The sequence below is a fragment of the Bos grunniens genome, chromosome 6 (genome assembly GCF_055505025.1).
Source record: "Bos grunniens cultivar Pamir isolate PY7600 chromosome 6, Bosgru_T2T1.0, whole genome shotgun sequence".
Lineage (NCBI taxonomy): Eukaryota > Metazoa > Chordata > Mammalia > Artiodactyla > Bovidae > Bos > Bos grunniens.
Window position 1 is genome coordinate 92,449,862 of NC_141170.1, and position 23,729 is coordinate 92,473,590.

Here is a 23,729-nt window from a genome sequence, read left to right on the forward strand (position 1 = left end):
TCAAGTGGACGACAGCTCTCTCAAGTAACGGAAAGTGAATGTACCACACGAGGGTCCAATTTAATGTGGTGGGCTAATCCTGTGGCAGGTCACAGACAGCTCTCCACGACGGCAAAGCGAACCGGTGCCACGCTGACTCCTCAGCATCTCTCATCTCCCTCCCCTACTACTTACGCTGGAGTCTGAAGCCAGCTCCAGCCACCAGAGAATAGAAAAGCCACAAAGCCCCTCTAATCACTTCCGAGTTGTGCTGACTCTCAGGCTGCCCAATCCTAATAGGCACTTGAAAAACAATTACCTTTCTTGAATTTCGGGAATTATTTGGCCATTTTGAACTACCACTCAGTTCGCCTGCCATTTCCTCTCCTGACACTTACTCAGCCTTTGCAGCTGTGTGAAAATAGCATGAGCCAGGATGAAAAGAGAGGGTATTAGCACTCTCCATCACGCAGCATCGCGTGATGCACCAGGTCAGCTCGTTACCATCCCTCTAGGAAACAAGGCCAAAACCGTTCGCATAATCACTCTCCCCATCACCAATCACCCAAACTTCAAAAATGTTCTCGTCTTCATACTAAATCAAAAGAGTCATTTCAGTCCATTTCCGGGCTTCGTGAAGATTTCTTTCCACAAAAATGAATGTTTTGTAATGCTCAAGCAGATTCTCACACTGAAAATCATTCTAACATGTCCTCATCAAAATGACAGTCACTGCAGCTTTGACACCATGCCATCCTGGAACCGAAAAGCTGAGATGAATGAATCAGCAATGAATCGACTTATAATACAGCTAACATGACCTGAGACTATTCATAGGAAGAAGGCATGTAAGGAATGGGAAGTTACTGCCCTAGCATCATCGAGGCAGTGGTTGGATTCATCTCGCAACACCATTTGTCATCTGAGCTTCCAAATGTCATCCGAGATTCCAACTTTCAAGATTTGTGAATGAACCAGGACGAGCCCAGGAGGCTTAGAGAAAGCTGTGTTCCCTAAATGTGTCAAAAGTTTTACAATGATCCTCAAAATCCAAAAAGAAGGGAAATGGAAAAGAAAATATTTCCTGAATATATTCTATGTTCTTAGTACTCTTTATAAGACTGTTTCATCTCTAATATGACCCTTAAAAGGGAGTTTTCATGCCTTTTGTGGAAACCAAGGCTCAAAGATATGAGGCAGCTTTGCCCAGAGATACCAGCTAGGACTCCTCACCCATCTCTCCCACTCAGATTCAGTCTTACAATATCCAACTGCTCCGGGCACTGCAAAGGCAGCAGATCCAAAACTGAATTCACCTTCCATTTACTCCACATTTTAAATAGTATATATATTAAATATTTTAAATAAATTTTTCCACGAGAGAAGATAGCTCACGATCATTGAACAATCAATAACAGCATGTTACTGCTTACTGGGTCTTCATGTTCCCTCCCTTTCGGTTCTGTGTGTGTGTTTGTGGAGGGGGGCGTTGTTGTTGTTAAAACAAAGAACTATTCATAAAGTCTAGTGCTCTGCTGAGATCATCATAAACCTTAAGGCTTGAAAGAGTCAAACATTTTAACCCAACCTTAAAGCAATAATTGGACTATCAGCATGTCAGGGAAAAAATATGCCAATTATCAAGCAACAACTTGGCTAAAGTTCAATTGTGGGGGCACTAACTAATTCACCAAAAAACTCTGCATCACCCTTCCAAAGCTAGTACCAGGATGGACCTGTGGACAAGACTCTTGACCTACAACTACAGAGGTGAGATGAGCAAAGGTCCCTTTGCCCGTCCACCTCTTCCCATGGCAGCTGCCCTCACCATGCCCTCCTGCATGACTCTCTTGAGCCTTTAAAACAAGGAATGCCCAGAAGACAAGCATACAATTTTCAGCAAACTACTCTACAGGATGAAGTGAAGTGAAGTCACTCAGTCGTGTCCAACTCTTTGCGATATTCTACAGGATACTGCAGTTCATTTATAAGGCTAATTTAAAATGCCTCCTGTTGACAAAGCTTTTAACAAGTTCAGGCCAAAACGGTCAATCCCTCTGAATACAGCTGACCCTTGAGCAAGGTGGGGGCTAGGGGCACTGACCCTCTGCAAGTTGAAAAAACCCACATGACTTCTAGTTGGTCCTCTGTATCCATGGATTCAATCAACCATGGATCATGTAGCACTGTAGCACTCTACTCCATCCCTGTGAATAACTGTAGGAGGAACCAATTTTCAAGACTTCTAAACAGTCTTAAAATGGATACACACATGTGGCTACTTAAAATTCACCCATTTTCAGTTAATGTGCATTGTGTATTTTTTTGTTCTCACATTGGGTTGCTTGTTTCTGATATCTTAGCGCCTTGTCCAGCGTTGCTCAGGAAAATCAAGCATCGCTACGAAAGGCACACCTTCCCAGCTCCTCTCTCTGCTGTGCGGACTTCATGGGAGTTGCCCTCAGAAGCAGCAGCTGCACTGCTCCCCTGCCCCTGGAATACAGAGTGCACCCTGGCTACCGATGTGGGCTCACAGTGAAACCACTACTGGTCGTCTCTATGGCATTTTTATGCCTTTGGCACATTTCTCCCAGAGGGCAGGTAAACATGTGTCTCTTTGTACAGTGCTCTCAGCTGATACGGGCAACCAGGACCATCTAAGATTATGCACATCACGAGAGTCTCCTTGCGTTTTACATCAGAACACCCTAAAGGTACCCTCCAAATCAAGGGAAATCCACTGAACCATTTTCATGTGACAGAGCAAAAAAACAGACCCAAAGAAGTTTGATTTTATTTCTGCAGATCACCTGCACCCTCGAAACAGTCTTTACTACATAAAGCTAATGTGTCACGTACAGTCCTAGCTTCACCCTCATTTTGAAAGGGTCACGCTCAGATCTGTACTTCTCAAAAGACAACAGGACAAACACAAAACACTCAGAGAACAAAACTTCCCAAAGCAATATCAGGTTATCCTCACAAGCTACCCCAGGAAGACAAGGAAACCCCTGTCTGCACCACATATTATTTCAAGGCAAAATCATCATGGAAACAGATCCTTCTTAAAAACTATGCATTTAAATATTTCCCACCCCCTACCTCATTCTCTACCCCTCACTCCAGATCAAAGACTATTATCAAGGAAATATAACTTGAAATACTTATGTATTAGAAAACCTGGTGTTTTTAGTTCTCTGAAACAACCCAAAAGCTATTGTTAGTAACGCCTTAAGTGCAAAAGCTTACACAATTATTGAACACACACGGAAGAAAATGAGGAACTGAATAAAAAGTCTTTTCTATTCCTGAATTTTTATGACTTTTTAAAGGATGAATAGGAGCAGGAAAAGAAAGCCTTGAAGTTCAGAAAAGAAACATAATTTGATTCTAAAGAGGCTTTATTATGATTAACATTCCAAATTTAAAAAATACATTTTCAACCTTGAGGCATGTATGAACAGTCATGAAGTGAACGTCCTTTCCAAGAAGGTGAGAGAAACAGTTCTTCGTAAGGGGCAAGCAGCAGACTGGCCATAACAAGGCACCATCCCCATAGCTCAGCTCTTGGATATTTTGGTCAAGATCCTGAATTCCTATAGCAGAAAGTCACCACTGATGTTGCTAGGTCCTGAAGGAAAGCACACTATCCCTCGTAGCCGTACTCCTGCAGTTCCAGAGTCCAATCTTGCATTGTCAGCTACTACAATTGCTGGCAGCAAAGAAAACTAAGTTCTCAGGAAGACGAGAGAGAAAACTCAGAGTCACATGCTGGGATCCCAAGAGCTAAGTATTCCACACAAAGACTTTCCCTATAAAACAACTGTAGAAGTGACGGGGGGCCGCGGGGGGGGGGACATTTCCCTATGTTTGGGAAAAGTATAGATGATGACACATACATGGAGATATGCTATAAAATCTAAGAAATTAACCACAGACAGTATCCCACCTACCAAAATAATTTGCTTTCTTTCAGAAAGAATTATAATACCCAGCATATTTCTCTTTTTACCTTGGTTTCCAGGAAGCTCCAACTTAAACGTAACACTCATTTGCAGCAACTTCATCAGCCTAAGTTATTCGGTACATTCATTTGTATTTTATCAGTCCTGTTGCCTATAGTTACATTGTTACAATCTTCCTTAAATATATTTTGCCTACAATTAGAATACAGCTTGATAAATTTTTGTAATGCCTGCAGTAAAAGTTATATACACTGTAACTATTAATAAAATGGCATTTTATTTTTTGAGAAATCGTCAGAGTTTAACTTTGGAACCATATGCATTATAGAGTCATATGCTAGACATAAGCTGCTAGACTGTGACTGGAAAAAAACCCTGTTTCAATTCATGGAATTCTCTACTACATTACATAGACATCCTCTTCCCCGATTGTGGACAAACGTACCTATGACAGGAATCCTTCGTTTCCTTTCATAGTCCTTGAACTCCTTTAGGATTCTGATTTTTAAAAGCCATGGGATTTCTCCTCCAGAAAAACACACAGCCTCAAATATACACCTCCTAACGTAATTTAAGGTGTTCACAGACCCTGCACCCCATCTGGGTCCCTTCTTGCTAGAGACATGGCAAGGAAGATGGTTGATTTCTTCTGCAGGAAGCCACATGGAGTCCTTCCTGCACTAACACGCCCAGCAGTGCAGCTCACACAGAGCTAAAGGGGCCCAGCACCGCCTCTCCCCGTCCCTGCCCCCTGAATCACCACAAGGACCAGCCATCTGTGAGAGAACAGCTCCCAACACTAGCGGCTGACAGGGGCAGAATGAAGCTTGGGTCTCCTGACCCCACCCGGAACGCCAATGATTTTCACTGTCTATATTAAGTGACATAGATTTTTCTTTTCCTGAAGAGAAGCATTCTAACACGTTACCGCTGTTACAGAGGAAACAGATTGTATAAATGCAGTGTCTTATTTTTACCCACTGAAAAATTCACACAGTGCTGCCTTCAGTCTCTCCCCTGAGTATTTCTCCCTGATTTGAATAGTTTATTTTCCCGTTTTGAGAAATAATGGACCTACATCACTGTATAAGACCTACTTTATGGTGGTTTGATCTATAGATGTCAATGAGTACTACAGTAGGTTCAACTAACATCCAACCTCTCGTACACAGATACAATAAAAAGAGAAGAAAAAAACGGGGAAAATTTTCTTTTTGTGATAACAACTCCTAGTATTTACGCTCTCAACAACTTTCTTATATACGATTCAGCTGTGTCAGCTCTGGTCATTCTGTTGTATGTTACATCCCCTACTGCTTGTCTTATAATGAGAAATCTATGCCTTTTGATCACTTTTCTCCAACTCCCTTCCCCCCACCTCTGCTTCTGGTACCCATAAGCCTGACCCTTTTTTTCTAAATTTGGTTTTGTTTTTTTTTTTTAAGATTCCACATACAATGAGATCATACAGTATCTGTCTTTCTCTGTATGATTTAGTTCTCTTAGCATAATGCTTTCAAGGTCCATCCACGTTGCAAATGGAAGGGTTTCCTCATTTTTCATGGCTGAGTAACGTTTCATTGTACACATTCCTAAAAATATACTGGCCTGTAGTTTTCTTTCCTGGTAGTGTCCATTTGTGGTTCTGGTATCATGGGGCCTCAAAAAATGAGTTTGAGACTTGGTGGAAGAGTTTAAGAAGGATTGTGGTTAATTCCTCATTAAATGTTTATTAAAATTCACCAGTGATTTGAATTTACTGAGAACTTTCCCCACTAAGTCCAAAAACCTTAGTTCTTGCCCTCAAAGACAGATGCTTGTTTCTTCTTTTCCCCCACCATGGCCTTAAAATCCTTCCTATTGTTCCCTCAGATAAATCTGCAGTCATCAATACATTGTATTCACTCTTTTTATTCAACAAGATAGCTCATCGTAAATCACGCCTTGTATCACTCCCTTGTGTAAGACATATTTAACGAGTTTTATATAGCATGTCAGTGTAGACTAGAAAATCACGGTGATCTTGAGGGTAGTAAAACAATGGATGGCAAAAAAAAGAAAGAAAGAAAAACAAATCCCACCAACACTTCGTAGTCCACCTAGACCAGAATTTTCAATCCCAATCATAACATTAAATTCAACTAGAAATGACTTAAAAAAAAAAAAAAAGAAAAGAAAAAGAAATACTGCTGCCCAAGCCTTATCCATAACTGATTAACTCAGAATTGCTGGAGGTGGGAGTTGGACACTGGACATTTTACAGCTCCCATGTTGCTCCCCTACAGGGCCAACGAAGAGAAACACCCAAACCAGCCCTTCTGCTGAGGGAAGTGGCAGGCAGGAGAGAGCATCAGGGAAAAAGCGGAAGTGGTGCCTAGAATGCTAGACGGAAAAATCAGGCTGTCCCTGCGTGTCCCTCTCACAGGTCCTCCCAGTAAAAATCACCAAGTTGGTGCAAAGTCAGGTGTCTGCAGGGCATGTGTTCTCTGACTAACAGTGGAGATGGACAGCAGCCCATGCAGCGCGGGGGACAAGAACATGGCCCCCAGCCCAGTCCCCAACCTCTTGGGTGAAGATATCCCTCTGACTCATGGGTGTGTACACACTTTTAGCACTGTGTACCATCACTACCACTTCTCAGTTCAGAGCACCCCTGATGCCCTCAACTCCTTCCTCTTCCCTGAGGGTCAAAGCAGAATTGGTTCCCTATCTTACTTAATGAGGTAGGAAGTTGCCTGCCCCCCAAAAATCACAGGCCTAGGCAGACAGAGCTGAGCCAAAGTGAGCATGACAACCTGCTGCAGCAGAGGGTTCTGAGCAGAAGGACAGCACACATAAGTCAGAAGAGGCTGACTATCTGATCTCTGTGGCTTTGAGAGCACCTTGCCTTCTTGGAACAAGCGGGAGGGCCCCTCATTCAATACAAACAGACTAACAGAATTTGCAGCGTCATTAGCTCTACCGCTGTACAGGAAACGCCTGGGGCCCACACAGCCCTCCCTCCTTGAGCTCCGCTCAGTAGCAAAAATCTTTCTTTGAAAACTTGATGACAGGTAAGCCAATCTCCTGCTTGTCTAGGGTGCAAAATTAGCCACCAAAGCAAGACTTTCATCATGAGTTATGAACAGAGTTGGCCCAGGCTAGCTTACAGGTACCATCCACCACAGGACTGCTCAGGCAGTCAGTACTCACTATGTATTTGCTGAGGGAATGAACTGGACTCCGAGAAAAACATGAAAGTCTATGTATAAAAAGCAGTCTGGTAAATTGACGGCTACAGGAGAACCATCATAAAGTGTTCTGAAGTCACTCTTTATGTATCTTTATTAGCTAACCACTCATAGAGTGTCCTTCCCTCACTCTAGTATTAAGAAGGATGAAGATGTGAAGAGACGTTTTTTCCAAAGAAGACATACAGGTGAATAACTCGCACATGAAAAGATGCTCAACATTGCCAATTATTACAGAAATGCAACTTCAATCAGGTATACCCTCCCATCTGTCAGAATGACCACCATTAAAAAGTCTATAAGCAACAAATGTTGGAAAGCGTGTGTGGAGGAAAAGGAATCCTCCTACACACTGTTGGTGGAATGTGAAGTGGTGCAGCCACTGGGGAAAACAATATGGAGGTTACTCAAAAACTAAAAATAGAACTACCATATGATCTAGCAATTCCACTCCTGGATATATCCAGGAAAAAAAAATGAAAACACACACATACGTACATATACATAAGCACATGGTGGAATATTACTCAGCCATAAAAAAGACTGAGATAATGTGATTTGCAGCAATATAGATGGACCCAGAGAGATTATTATGCTTAGTGAAATAAGTCAGACAAAGAAAGGAAAATACTACATAATTATCACTCATATGCTGTAGTCCATGAGGTCGCAAAGAGTTGGACACAACTTAAGTGTCCACAACCTAAGGGACTGAACAACATGTGTGGAATCCGAAAAACAATACAAATGAATGTATATGCAAAACAGAAACAACCTCACAGATACAGAAAACAAATTCGTGAATACCAAAGGAGAGAGGGAAAGGGGGAGACAAATTAGGGGTATGGGATTGACAGATACAAACTACTATATATAAAATAGATAAGCAGCACGGGTACGCTGCTTAGCACAGGGACCTATATGCATCTTGTAATAACCTCTAATGGAATATAATCTGCAAAAAATCACTATGCTGTACATCTGAAACACAATATTATCAATCAGCTACACCTCAATTTTTAGAAAAGGAATGAGGAATAATTTGGGAGACAGACCACAGCATCCTCTCTTGCTCCTTTTGGTAATAAGCCCCCCTAGGTGGTGCAGTGGTAAAGAATCCTCATGCCAATGCAGGAGCCCTGAAGACTCAGGATCAATCTCTGGGTCGGGAAGATCCCCTGGAGTAGGAAATGAATACTCCAGTATTCTTGCCTGGGAAGATCCTATGGACAGAGGAGCCTGGTGGGCTACAGTTCATGGGGTTGCAGAGAGTTGCATACGACTGAGCACGCATGCACGTTAGCTTCAGGCGTATAGCAAAGTGAACCTGTTATACATATATTCTTTTTAGATTCTTTTCCCTATAGGCCATTACAGAGTGTTGAGTAGAATTCCCTGTACTATATAATAGTCTTTGTTAGTTACCTACTTTACATATAGTAGTGTGTATGCATCAATCCCAATCTCCCAGTTTATCCCTCCCCCTTTCCCGTTTATTTCCTACATCTGTAACTCTATTTCTACTCTGTAGATAAGCTCATCTGTAGGCTTTTTTAAGATTCCACCTATGAGCAATATCGTATGATACTTATTTTTCACTACAGGGTCTCTTTCTTAAAGACACAGCCACCTGAACCACCAGCTGAAACATGCGGGCAAGCAGAGCTACGTGGGTCGGGGTGAAGAAGGCAGAGCCACCCCTCCAGTCCTTACTGCTCCCCTCTGGACTATGATCTGAGGACCACTGCACTTGGAGGTACATGCATGACAAAAAGAGACTAATCCACCTCATGACTGCATCCAGAAGGAAGCAGGGAACTCCTCTTTCGGCCCTAATTCCAAGCTTTAATCTACTTGGGGATTCCCAAGTGGCGCTAGTGGTAAAGAACCCGCCAATGCAAAAGACATAAGAGACCTCAGTTCAATCCCTGGGTCATGAAGATCCCCTGGAGGAAGGCATGGCAACCCACTCCAGTATTCTTGCCTGGAGAATCCTGTGGACAGAGGAGCCTGGCAGGCTGCCGTCCACAGGGTCGCAAAGAGTCGGGCACAAATGAAGACATTTACCACGCATGCAGCACAGGCCCCTTAACATCTCCCAATCCACCGTTTCCTCCTTTATAAACTGAGGATAAAAGTACCTGCTCAATCTTATCAATAAGAAGAATCAAATGCAATAGTAATGTACAAATGCTTTGGAAAGTTAAAAAGCAGTGTCTGAATGAATTATAACTATAATGAATTGTAAGTAATTCAGGTCCCACACACTTGTGGAAAGTACTGCCCCAGAAAGAAATTAGGTTTGAGTTATGCCACACTATTATTATTCTGGACAAGCTAAAATGAGAATTCAGCATGGTGATGAAAATATTTTAAAATACACTGCATACTTACAAATGTGATTTGTATGCACTAACTGCACAATTATGTCCATTAAAACCGGCTGACACACCAAAAGAGAAAAGTGAGGCAACCCAGTGTGATGTAATGAGGACTAAACATGGTTTAGCCACCAGGTCAGGGCAGCGCATCCCTGGGCGGGAAGGCAGAGTCCTGACGTTTCTCCCAGGCAGGGTCACTGCCAGCCCTTATGGCTGGGACATTTTAGAAATAGGCTTGGCTTGCTCAGTTGCTTTCATGACAAATTTGCAAAACAACAACCCTTTCCTCCAGGCTGATCCAACGCCACAGCCTTGGTGGCGGGGAGTGGGCTACATTTCAGGGGATTCAGCCCTTGGCCACGTGGCTCTTGTGCCAAAAAAACACCCTGCAGCTGTACACAGGCCGCTGTCCCAAATTTTAAGTGCCTATGGCATCACTGGGCTTCGCAGGTGGCTCAGTGGTAAAGAACTGCCTGCCAATGCGGGAGTCACAGGAGATAAGGGTTCAATCCCTGGGTCAGGAAGATTCCCTGGAAGAGGAAATCGCAACCTACTCCAGCCAGTACTCTTGCCTGGAGAATCCCATGGACAGAGGAGCCTGGTGGGCTGCAGTCCACAGGGTCGCAAAGAGTCAGACACAACTGAGCATGCACACATGCACAGCATTATTATCAACAATGTACTTGTACCTAATGTTTCCTGGGGATCCCAATCCTGTCCAAAGAACCCACTACCTGTCACTAAATCCACCAGAATTCCTTCACTGGAAATGGAGGTATATTTCATTTCAAAGAAGAGCAGCTAAGTGAACTCTTTTTCCCATCTCCCTTCCATGTGCTAGGGGGAAAAAAAAAGAAAGCTGCAAACATTACAAAAAGACAGGTTGGAGGTGAAGGCTTAGAGCCCAGTACTCCAAGCAGAGTGAACCCTGAATGAAAAGGCTAGGAGACTACAGCCAAGTATCAGAGGATTTGCAAGAACAATGATGCGTTCTTCAGTTACATTCTTTTGCTTAATCTTTCAGTTCTTGTAATGTTCTCAAGTGAAATTCATTAACAACTCCCCAAACAAAGCCAACAGACACCTGGGATTTGTTTTAGCAGACCTAAACAGCGACACCGCTATCACTGGCAAGGACCCCTCTGCCTTTAAAGGGACGTTCAAGCAAGTCATCTTGAAATCCCAAGGCCAAGGGAATGCAGAATAGACACAGAGCAGCCATATCCTCTAGAAACACACTCCCCCCTTCCGCCCCTCCTCTCCCTCCCAGGCCTCCAGCTCAGCCCTTCCGACTCCCTGAGCCTCCTCCCACTTCAGGGCGTTTCAGCACCTCCCACCCCAGGGTTACTCCTCTTCTTCCATCCCTGGGTCAGCTGCAGTATCACTTCCTCAGTCTTTCCCTCCCATCTACACTGTCCTTCCTGTCCTTTTCTTTCATTGCCCCCCTGGGTTTTGTTGCTCTGTCCACAGAAATGGAGAAATTCGTTTCCTGCACTATTTATTTATTTATTCCCTACTCCCTTGCAGACGTAAACACCAAGAAGTTAAGAATCACTTTGGTTTTGTTTGCCATTTTATACCCATCTCAGAGACAGTCAACAGCTCAATATGTATTTACAGAAGGAATGGAGGCCGGAAGAAACATCAGAATGAAAAGGACAGTGGTGGGCCCAGGACTAGAGACTGAGTCCAACAGCTCAGGGCTGAGCCCCTTTTTAAATTCCACAGGTGACTGAGATGCACAATGCCCTATTGAGAGGAGTACTAACCTGACATTTTCCTGGCAAAATAATACACTGAAATACCACGCCAATTGCTCTATATGAAAGAAGTGTGAAGAAAAACTTACAGTAATGTAACAATTCTGATAAGCACAATCTGCCCAGAAAGCAGCAGGCTTACAGACATAGCAGTAGTCTATGCTCTACTCTCTTATACTATTTCCAGATATGCTGACTGCACCACAAATGATTGTAATAAAACCTATCCAGGATATTACAATTTCCACAAGCATACAGAAAAGTTATTTTTGTGAATGAACAAGAATCCACATATACTGGCTAGTTGAGTAGTTACAACCATTTTGTCCCTAAATAATCCTGTGCTCCCTAGTCATGCAAAGGTGCATGCAAGGTCCAAAATCCCTTCTCTCATAATGTAACAAGGTCCCAGGCTGCTTACCTGAATGTCTATGAACATGCCAATCTTTCCCCATAAAGTTTTCTAGTTCTAGTCCCTACTGCAGACATCAAACCTTTGGTGTAACAACAGCATAAACGGTGACTGAGTTGGACTATAAAGAACGCTGAGCACCAAAGAATTGATGCTTTTGAACTGTGGTGTTGGAGAAGACTCTTGAGAGTCCTTTGCACTGCAAGGAGATCCAACCAGTCCATCCTAAAGGAAATCAGTCCTGAATATTCATTGGAAGGACTGAAGCTGAAGCTCCAACTTTGGCCACCTAATGCAAAGAACTGACTCACTGGAAAAGACCCTGATGCTAGAAAGACTGAAGGCAGGAGAAGGGGCCAACAGAGGATGAGATGGTTGGATGGCATCACCAACTTGATGGACATGAATTTGAGTAATCTCTGGGAGTTGGTGATGGACCGGGAAGCCTGGCGTGCTGCAGTCCATGGGGTCACAAAGAGTCAGACATGACTGTGTGCCTGAACTGAACTGATGCAATCCAGCACTTCCTAAGGTATTTCTTGGTGATGGTTACAACATAAATCATTACAGTTTGATACAGAGAAATGGGGGTAGGGATAGGGAGGCTGATTCATGAATGCAAAATGCATGGTCGCTATTACTACTGAATACCAGTTTTTCATTTCAGAGTTCCCACCAACAATGACTCAAGCTGCATTTTTTACATCACATTCCAATTTCATCCCTCCCTAAGCACAACCAATTATCACTTCCAGCCTTCATCTAGCCGACTAAATGGCCCCTTGCATCTCTTTATCCCCTTTTTATTTCTGGAACTGTTTTTCCCATAGATCTCTGAAATTTTACCAAAACAACTGCCAACTGCCTGAACAATTACTTCATTTTTAATGAAGTATTTTAGCACTGGCTTGATATCTCAAAGCAAAAATGAGTTCTACAGTCTTCAGTTTTCAAAAAGTCATTTGGTGTCATTCATCTGTAGTTTATAAAAGGAGATGCAGAGAAATGAACTGAGCTGCCTAAAACTTTAGGAATCTCAAGCCCAAACCAGAGTTCTGCTGAGGGCTTTATTCTTCAATCTTGTAAGTCAGACTGCCAGGTTCCTCATCTTCAGCTCAGTCATGAGCCTGTCACACCCACAGCACTTTTTGAGGTAAAAGGTCCCAGACTGGTACCCAGGAGGCAAAGTTCTCTATATCAGGTGACAGCCCCGCTCCCAGCTGATTGGACCAGAAGCGAGAGTGAGACTCTGGACAACCAATGGGGAAGACAGTTCAGCAGGGCCTCTCAGAGTCAAGAGAATGGAGCCACTCTCAACCCTTCACGCTCCCAGTTATGTTAAAAATAAAGAGATGGCAAGACATTTTAATGCCTACATTGAATAAATTAACATTTCTAACACCCAAACACTTCTGACTAATTATGCTCTTCATAAGACAGTTACAAGATTTATAAAACATATTAATTCATAGGGCGCTACAGGCAGAATGTCTGTTAATGAGAAACAAATCTAAATTTGGATGATGAATGCTATCTTCTTTCAATCTTGCCAGTTTTTCTCTGCAACTGAATGTATAAGTTCCAGTTGAAGGAACATTAAAGGGATAAATTTGAGGCCCTTTATGAAGGCAAGGCCTGAATTAAATGGCCTTGCAGCTAACCACCTCCACCATCCTCCCTAACCACACACACACAGAGGCCTTGCTGACCAGCAATAGAGAACAAAGTACCGAAGTCAAAGTTCTACTGACATGGAGATGCTGGTGATTAGCTAGACCCACGATAAGTCATCTTAGCAGGTTTCAAGGAGGAAGTGGGATCATGAACTCCTGACAATCCCAATGCTGCCGTGGATCTAAAACAAACCTGTCAGCCCAGTACCTGTGAGGCCTGGGACACCATCTGTATCCTCAGACAGGCCCAAGAATCCCATCTCCTTTGTCACACATAACCCATGGCCTTGGGACCAAGAGAGCCAAAGCCATAATTCTCTGAAAACCCTTGAGACAGTGTCCCTGGACAAAATGTACACAAGCCAGAGAACACAGTGCTCTTTCCACCTCACTTCATCATCCCCGCCTTCATGGTTTTCTTGCCCTTTCCTTCTAATCATTTTGCTCCGTCCCCCAGCTTCTCTCTTCACTAAGAAAGCCCAAGTGCTTAACTCTTGCTGTTTCTGGATTCTCAGAGATTTCCTAACAGTGCTTTTAGGGAAAATAAAAACACCACATTAAATACACATTGATTCTTGGACTCCCGGGAATTTCAGACATGTTTTTTTAAAGTTAATACCTTAGAATATGGAGAAGGAAATGGCAACCCACTCTAGTATTCTTGCCTGGAAAATCTCATGAACTGTAGAGCCTGGGGTCCTCTGGGGTTGCAAAGAGTCGGACACGACTGAGCAACTAAACCGCCACCACATGGGTACCTCAAACCTACTATTACGGAGGGCTTCACCCACACGCATCCCCTGGAAGAGTTAAAACACATCTCAAGAGAAGGAGCTCCTCTCAAGTACCTGAGAAAGAATTTCAAGAGTTACTTGAACAACAACAAGTTAATGTCTTAGAAGGAAGAAAATAATGTAAGTTTGGGAGCCACTAGCAGCAGCAGCAGCATGCAGCTGGTGTTTAAAGTCCAGGAGTGTCTGGGATGATCTGGGGTGGAGGGTGGGGTATGCAGAGAAGACAGCCAAGACTTAGTGCTAAATCTTTTAGATACTGAATCAAGAAGGCCAAAAGAGGATTAAAGTCAATGGAGACTGAAGGGAGATAATGGGAGGAGACTGGAAGATCCTCAAGGAAACCAGAGGAGCTTAGAGACATGATTCCAGAAAGTGAGTGCCATCGGAAAGCAGAAGCCATCTCTTGTTTTATCTTTCTTCCCAAAGTTATTTCTCAGCTATCACATGATGGCTCAAAGTTAATTTCTTGACATAACTTAAAACTTAGCCACATTTAGACTATACATTATAAATCGAGAGAACATACTCAAGTAATTAATCTGCTATTGCGTAGCATAATTACAAACCTTTTATCAACCTTTTTTTTTTTTTTTCTATTACTGTTTACTGAAATTTATACTTGGAAGAAATGTTATACTTAGAACTATCTGCATCCTTGAAAAAAGGTAAATGTGTCCACTTCAATTAGGAAGAAGTGGTGGAATTAAAGCAGAAATGGCCAAATCTGGCTGGCAGCAGAGTCCTAGGAGATGGCATACAGAGCACTGGATGCCTGCAGCAAGGAAAGTAAAAACAATGACAGTCAAGAGGAAGCAAGACAAAGACCCTGAAACTCACTTTAGACAATGTGTATGCAGTCTCAATGGCACCCCACTCCAGCACTCTTGCCTGGAAAATCCCATGGATAGAGGAGCCTGGTGGGCTGCAGTCCATGGGGTCACGAAGAGTCGGACACAACTGAGCGACTTCACTTTCACTTTTCACTTTCATGCATTGGAGAAGGAAATGGCAACCCACTCCAGTGTTCTTGCCTGGAGAATCCCAGGGACGGGGGAGCCTGGTGGGCTGCCGTCCATGGGGTCGCACAGAGTCAGATATGACTGAAGCGACTTAGCGGCAGCAGCAGCAGCAGCATGCCATCTCTAGAGAATGTTTCCAATTTCCCAGAGCTTCACACAAGAACTAGATCCACACACTAGGTAGATTTGCAAGGCTTTTCTGGCTGCATTTTTCCTTCACAATGGTTTCTTGGTTCCTTATTAACCCAACCCACTTAGCTCTTGCTTCTCTTGCATATTCCACAGAATCTGCATCACTCCTCCGAACTGTACCTCTGCACCCCTCATACAAATTAAAACCCCAGAGAAAAAAGTGATAGCAGAGGAGGAAGGGGAAAGAAGTGATCTCTCATGAAGAGTATTTCCAGGGCTTGAGCCCAACTCCTGAGAATCAGCCCATGTTTACCTAGACCACGCAGAAGAAGAAACCCAAGGCTCCTGGCACTGGCTCTAAAAACAGTACTTTGGAACATGTGTGACTTGACATTTTAGAACCTAATGAATCAGGTGAGAATTTATTTGAATCATCTTTACCTAAGGGCATTCTGACAAGCACTGATAGAGAAATCATCTGGATGTGATGCCCAAGAGACCCTGGAGATGTCAAGGTGAACCAAGTACAGCCTTGGTCCTTGTGGGCTCCAGAGGCACAGTCTCAAGTAGTAAAACCTTTCTGGGTCTCAGACTCTCTCAACATGACAGAGTTGACCAGACAGCCTCTACTGCCATTGCAAAAATACACCTCTGAAATTTTACACCATATACTAGATATGGGGAAGTACCACCTGAGTCTTTAGGGAAGAATTAAAATGCAAAGAAAGAGTGCATGTCTCACTTTGTACCAAAGCAAATTTGTGAAGCCCAGTAGTCAAAGAAGCAAATACCAAGATATATGAATATATACATAAAATGGTTTAATCAGAGTTGAACATTAAAGGTCATCTCATACCTAGCCCAGCTTCTTCATTATATAGATAAAGTTAGACACAGAGAGAGAAAGTAATTTGTCCAAGGACACCCAGACAGTGAGTGGCAGGCCAAACACTAGGACCCAGCCAAGAATGATCTAATCATTCCAAAAAGGTATCAAAGGATGCTAGAAGAGTCTGGGATAAGCTCCTAGTCTCTGGAGACTAATGTCAAAGAGGACAGCCAAGCCCTCCCACAAAGCAGCGCTTACTGTTCCACAGAAGCCGGGACACCAGGCAGATGGATGCAGGACACACGTATCTTCGGCTCCCACGCTCACACATCTCCATCCGCACCAAAGGCGGCACAAGAACCACGGGGCACAGTAGCTGACACTCCTTCCAAAACAGGCCAACAGCTCCCAAGTGGTTACGACCGTCTCGGATTCCAGGCTGGGTTTCCCACCTCATGGCTTGGTACTGCACCACACACAATGGCCTCACCAAACCTCGGGAAGCCAGTGCTGCAGGGCCAGCCGACCAGCTGAGTGGCAGCAGCTGCCCCGAACACACCACCCTAGGCCCTCACTTCCTGTTCTGGCAGTCAGGACTACATGCACATGTTCGGGGTCCAGCCCATCGTTCTCAAAGCTTAGAGCTGGACAGGCCCCAGATATCAAGAAACCATCTGTTACAAAGCCCTCCCTCCTCCAACTTCACTTCAAAACACACCGTGGCATCTGCCACTATCCCTGGTTACACAAGTGGGGATTAGCCACAGCCTTCTGAGCCAAGGATGAGGCCTTCTCACGGGTGACCTTGCCCAGAAGCGAGGGGGCCACCGGTTTTACATCAGACATCCTGAACCAAACCCTTCCATGTATTCTGTCCGGCAGCATTAACCACAGTAGATGCCAGAAAAACACATTCTGTTTGTTAAAAGTCCTAGAATTTTAAACCATTTCTCTGTTTCAGTTTATGTTTAACAGTCACTTCTCAAAGCAAAAGTTGTTTAAGTATTAAAGACAAGGTAGAAACAATCACACGAATAACACACAAATATCTCAGACCTAAAAACTGCATAAACTGACTTTCCAATTAAGAGCAAAACCAGAAGATGGAACATTCTTTGAAAGCCATTCCAACACCATTACATTTAAATTCCAAGTAAACCCCAAGCAGCTCCGTTTGTATAATAATAGTCATAAACTAACTAACACTGGTTGAGCATTCACTGTGTGCCAGACTGCCCTAGGATTCTAAGTACAGTCTCACTGGATTCTTCTAAACAGCTCTGTTATTATCTCCTCAGTTTTAAAGTCGCAGAAGGCGATGGCACCCCACTCCAGTACTTTTGCCTAGAAAATCCCATAGACGGAGGAGCCTGGTAGGCTGCAGTCCATGGGGTCGCTAAGAGTCGGACACGACTGAGCGGCTTCACTTTCCCTTTTCACTTTCATGCATTAGAGAAGGAAATGGCAACCCACTCCAGTGTTCTTGCCTGGAGAATCCCAAGGACAGGGGAGCCTGGTGGGCTGCCGTCTATGGGGTCTCAGAGTGGGACACGACTGAAGTGACTCAGCAGCAGTTTTAAAGTGAAGGATGCATCTGGAGGGCAACTATCTTGTCTAAAGTCACATCAATAAAAAGCATCAGGGTCAAGGGTCAAAGCTGGGTCCATGTAACTCCAAAGCCAGTGTTCTTAATATTACCCCACTCAGGCTTGGGAGCTTAGGTGTGTGGGAGCAAAAAGTAAAACTGCACTTTAATTTATCAAACTGTATCCCTCTGCATTTTATGGGCTTCTGTGTAAATGACTTCCCTGAATCTTTGTTTCACAGGCAAGGAAGGGAAACTGGCACTCATCTACCGAGTTTGTAGCACAGATGTCAAGCAGCTGTGCAGAAGCTGGGGGGACAAGGGAACCGTGTGCCTGGCAAAGTTACGTGTGCATCTGTCTCGGGCTTGACATTTTTAAAAGAAATGAGGAGCCAAGGAGATGAGAGGGAGACTCTCATTCTAAATTCTGCAGAGAATGTTAAATAAACATGATCAGTACCACACAGCTCTGATAGGCAGTGGGTTTAAAAAAAAAAAAAAAAACTGTATCCCTTATTAACCTCCCCTTCTTCACCTAACAAGCACAGAAATCTGTGAACACACACCAAAAACCCTATTAATATTAGCCTATTTAAACCTTAAATTTTTAATGCTGTTTATTCTCTTTGGGGGGATTCATTCAGCAAACATTTGGCTTCACTTAGACTACTGTTGCCATGTTTTACTGCAGACATCAGTATGACTTTCTCCTGGGTAGCAACTCTCAGGCACCTCACGCAATATCGACAGTCACAAGGCAGCCGCAGATTTACTGCTCCACAGCTAAGATCAAAAGGATGGAACATAAAGCTACAGGCCACAGGGCACCCTTACTTAGGTGACCGTGCTCGGATCAGCCACGAATGCCTGTGATGTTTATGATCTAAGCAAATGTCTTCTCCTGCTACCTTTTTCAATTTTTCACAGTCAACTTTTATTTCAGAGTCTTACCAAGCACCTATGATGTGCCATCTGTTGTGTTCGATGTTGGGAATATTAGGGTGAGCAAAATAAGCTGATTGCCTAGTTGGAAAGGCAGAAATGAATCAAATAAGGACACAAAGGAGTGATTTGCAAAGCAGCACTGTGAAGGAACACAGATCGGTGCGCACCGTGGCAGGCTTTACACACGGCTGCAGATTCTGACCCTCCTCCCATTGAGAGGTGAGGCCTGTGTCCGCTTGTTGTGAATCTGGGTAGGCGCCGACAGCTTCCATTGCTACAGTCGGGTGGAAACGATGCTAGGTAACTTGCAAAGCGAGGTCACAAAAGTCACGTTGCTTCCTGCTCCTTTTTATTTCCTAGAATAGTCAGTCTTGGAGCCCTGAAGTGCTGTGTAAGAAGTCTGACTACCCCCAAGGACTCCCTGCATGAGGAGGTCTAAGCCACGTGAAGAAAGCCTGGAGAGGAGCTCTGGTCAACAGTCCCAGCCAAGCCTGGTCTTTGAGTCACGCCAGTCAAGGGCCCAGACACAAGAGGGGAGATGCGCTCAGATAAGTCTAGGGCCCGAGGCTCAAATCTCCTAGCTGAGGCTCCAGACACCACAGAGGACAGACAAGCCGTCTTCAGTGTGTCTGAGGTTCCGGCCCACAGGATCAAAGAGCATAACAAAATGGTTGTTCAACACTAGGAAGTTTTGGAGCGCTTTGTTACCCAGTGATAAGAGGTAGTGTCTGTAGTAAAACAGCCTGCCTTATACCAGCGAGTCCTACACACACAAGGAACATCAGAGCTGAGATCTGAAGGGTGAAAAGGCTTCCAACAAACACAAAGCAAGGGGATGGCCCAAAAGGAATAAAAGTAGGTTGCAGCACAGGCCCTGCGGTCAGAGGGAGCATGCCTGGCACAGCGGGGAAAGCCAGCTGGCCGGAGCACAGAGGGAAAAAGGAGCAAAGGGCTGACGAGGAAGGCAAGGGCAGAGCACGTTCAGGGCTGTGGTCTCTTACTTGTCAGCAGTGAGAAGTTCCTGGAGGGTTGTTTTTAGGGGTTTTATTTTTTTATAATTGAGGCAAAAATTCACATAAAACTCACTTTTATGGTTGAATTCTGGTCTTCCCAAAATTCATATGAAGTCAAAACCAGGACCAGAAAATGTGACCTTACTTCCAAAGAAGGTCACAGTAGATATAATCAGTTAAGTAAGTAACTGTTAGAGGGTCAGTAGCGTCTGACTCTTTGCAACCCCATGGACTGTGGCCAACCAGGCTCCTCCGTCCCTGGGATTCTCCAGGCAAGAACACTGGATTGGGTTGCCATTTCCTTCTCCTTCTCTCCCTATTAAAGGCAACCATTAATCCTTTCCTCTCTGTCGCTATGGATTTGCGTCTTCTGGACGTTTCACATAAATGGTATCATACATTAAGTGGCCTTGTGTGTCTTGCTTCTTTCACGCTACATAACGTTTTCAAGGTTCATCCATGCTGTAGCCTACACTCCTCTATACAGCAGAATAATATTCCATTGTGTGTATTCTATTTATCCATTCATTAGTTGATGGTATTTCAATTGTTTCCATTTTTGGGGTATTACGTGTAGCAGTGCTGGTGAACATTCCCAGTCATATCTTATATGAACACCAGTGTTTGATTCTCTAGTGAATATACCTAGGAGTGGATCTGCGGAGTCCTGCGGCAATTCGTTGTTTAACTCTTTGAGGAACCAAGTGTCTTCCACAGTGGCTACCCCATTTCCATTCCCACCAATGATGTCTTGGGGTTGCCTGGAAAGTTTTAAGCAAATGGGGTAAACATCAGACGTGTGCTTTGAAACAAATAGCAATCAACTTTTGTGAAAGAGTCTGAGTTCGTTTGGGACTCCTGGCTCTGACCTGCCTTTTCAAACATTCAAGTGGAAACGTCAGCTAGGAGCGTCTTAGACAAGAGGCCAGTCAGCTTGGACTTAAAATTCTGAGACTCAGCAGCCTGAAGCATGGAGGAGATTCTCAAGAGAAAATACAGAATGCAGGAAAAGACAGGCTAGGTCCTATCTTTTAGGAGCTCCAAATGAATGGTGGGAGAAAGGAAAACCGAGTCTGTGAAAAGGAGCATGATAAACCGGATCTAACAAAACTGTAAAACTCATAGATTAAAAACAGAAAGGAGACAAACAATTAAAGAAACAAAAAAAGACAACAGAAAGAGAGAGAGAAAACTGTAATAAGAAACAGAAGATCTGAAAAGAGTCTAAGTTCTTCTACTTTAAGAATCAGATAAGCACCATTTTAGTTCTTCCTACATTTTTCCTTTTTCCTCTACCGCCCCCCCCCCTCCTTTTTCAGCGGGGAGGGGAGGTGGCGTGTAATAGAGAGGCACTGCTTTAGTTCCCTCAGTCTTAATGTTGTGAGAGGTTAAACTGCTCGACCTTTTATCAGAACTGGTGAATAAATGCTTTTCAGTCTGGATATCAAACCTAATTTAAAATAGACCTCCCATGAGGGAGCCGCATGGAAAGAATCTGGTTATGTACTTAACAAGTTCCTATTGTCTCATCAAAGCGTCTGAAAGCCAGGGAGGACAGCTGCGCACGACTTCAAAGTAAGAAATCCTCAGCGATTCAAGCGGAAGAAAAATTCTTGCTCTACCCACCCTCCCAGCCAAGAAGTAGGTATTTAATTACAGAGGCAAATCAAAAGATGAGAATCCTAAGAATAAACCTGTAATAACATCTGTCCCATTTTAAAATTACAGTTTAGAATACTTTGTTCCTCAAAAGCCATAGTAGTAGTGTTAGTTGCTCAGTCGTGTCCGACTGTTTGCGACCCCATGGACTGTAGCCCGTCAGTCTCCTCTGTCCAGGGGGTTCTCCAGGCAAGAATGCTGGAGTGGATTGCCATTTCCTTCTCCAGAGGATCTTCCCAACCCAGGGATCGGACCCTGGTCTCCTGCATTGCAGGCAAACTCTTTCCACTTGAGCTACAGGGAAGACCGCAAAAGTCACATCAGAGATTATAAAGCTTTACGTATCACTTGAGGGTGTAGCCAAACCTTTCAGGCCTACATTACAAGGAACTGAATTTTAACTCTAACTAGGTGAACAAAGATCTCTTGGGGTTAAACGATGTCTCAAGTGGAGAGAGAGGAACCGAGTCTGCGACCCTCTTGGGATACATCTGGGTACAGACCTATGCTTGGATAGCCTAGTCCTCTGGTGACCTGCCACACTGATACAAAATCGGGGAATGTAAAATCACACTACACTGAATTACTTTATCTGAACAAAACACACAATTCCCTTATTCACTCTATATTCATATCCCTTTCAGATTCAATATTACCAATTGATACGAAGAGGTGTGCTTCCAGAGTAAGCCTGGAAATTAGCTATTTATAAGTCCATGGCTGGCAGAAATCCAATGGACATTAGAACCTAAAACATATCTTCTGCTTTACAAGAAAACTAGGAAACTGGTTCCAGTTACATTAGACAACTGAATCACACTGGGAAAAGTAATAAAATCACTATGAATATTAGCCAGTTAGCCACATGCACTGGTGTTTGTGCCTGGTATTTGACATATGTTATTCCAAAGGTATTATTATCCCTGTTTTACAGACAAAGGTCTGGAAGTGTAGAAACTCCAAATCTTGCCTCTGGTGACACAGAAATTGAAATTCAAACCTTTTTTTTTTTTAATTTTAAACCAGAATACTACAACTGCCTCTACCATACTAGGCCTTCAAAAACCTATTGTGGAACTTCTCAGAATGTTACTGCTAAGTACAGACGTAACCACAGCACAATGACGACAAAAAATAAAGTCAAAATTGAAAGGCAGTGATCTTCCAGAAGACAAACACTTAATACTTATTTACCAAGTAACATTTTATTACTAAAAGTTCTACGAGAAGTGGTTACATGATTTTGTTGTTGTTGTTGGGGAGGTAGAAAAATTTTAGATATAGGAAGTGATTTTCATTCTGTTTTAGATGTGGAAGTAATAAAACAGCCAGTGTGTTCTAAAGTACCATCTCCCACAGTACATAAGAAGAGTCCTCGCAATGCCCCTGGTTCAGAGAATCAGCTTGATGGTGGCACTTAGATTATAAAAGAGCAGTAAGTAATGTTAATTAGCATTTAACGGAGTAGAGCCACAAACATGAGCTCAGGCGTTAATTCTCCCCACACGTCCCAGAAGCAGGTATGTGTGCTCTCTCATGGCGGGGGGAAAGCAATGTTACAAGAGTGACGGTAACCTACTTCCAGAAAAGTGTTGGTCATAAATACAAAGGACAAACACTGCACAGAAGCCTTTAAATTCCTCGTATACACAGAGGCATGCAAGAATGTACTTTTGGCCACAATAACCACACTCATCCTAAAACAACAACTGAAAATCTGTAGTATGCTAGAAGGCAAAATATGATTTGAAAGCACTGAAATACAATATTAGTAATACCAGTAATAGAGGCTGGAAGAGAAACGTTAGTTATCATTGAAGAGTACAATATGCCCAACCTTGTTCTCCACACCTTGTGAGGATTGACAGTAATGCCCACAGTGAGCTTGTGAGGAGACTAGGGCCTCCCAGGCGGCTCAGAGATAAAGATCTGCCCGCCGATGCAGAAGACACAGGGGTTCGCTCCCTGGTCCAGGAAGCTCCCCAAGAGAAGGGAATGGCAGCCCACTCCAGTCTTCTTGCCTGGGAAATCCCATGGACAGAGGAGCCTGGCGGGCTACAGTCCCAGCGGTTGTAAAGAAATAGAGGGACATGCCTTAGTCACTGAACAACAAATGAGGAAACTGAGGTCTGGGAGTTGCCTGGAGTCACAGTGAGAGTTCAGAGGATTCAAAGCTAGTTTGGCTCCAAAGTCTGTGCTCTTGACCACAACACTAGACAGTTAAACAAGGCACAACTTGTTTTCACGGTGAACCTGGGATTACCCACGCAAGACTGAACATACTTCACCAAGGAGAAGAAACAGAAATCCCTTAATGCTTTACACTCAACTCTGTTTCCAGGGCTCTTTCTGA

General features: G+C 43.7%; 1 protein-coding gene across 6 annotated transcripts in view; it reads right to left on the reverse strand.

Annotated features, from left to right (window-relative positions):
• The window catches only part of TSPAN5 (tetraspanin 5), a 335,779-nt gene that overhangs the window by 116,859 nt on the left and 195,191 nt on the right, over window positions 1-23,729 (reverse strand). The window contains exon 1 of one of the 6 annotated variants that reach the window (XM_086406691.1): window positions 20,363-21,600. The exons of the other annotated variants lie outside the window; for them this stretch is intronic. The gene's annotated coding sequence lies outside the window, so the exon portion shown is untranslated. Of the gene's footprint in view, window positions 1-20,362; window positions 21,601-23,729 lie in introns of those variants that run through there. 6 annotated transcript variants of the gene reach the window in all.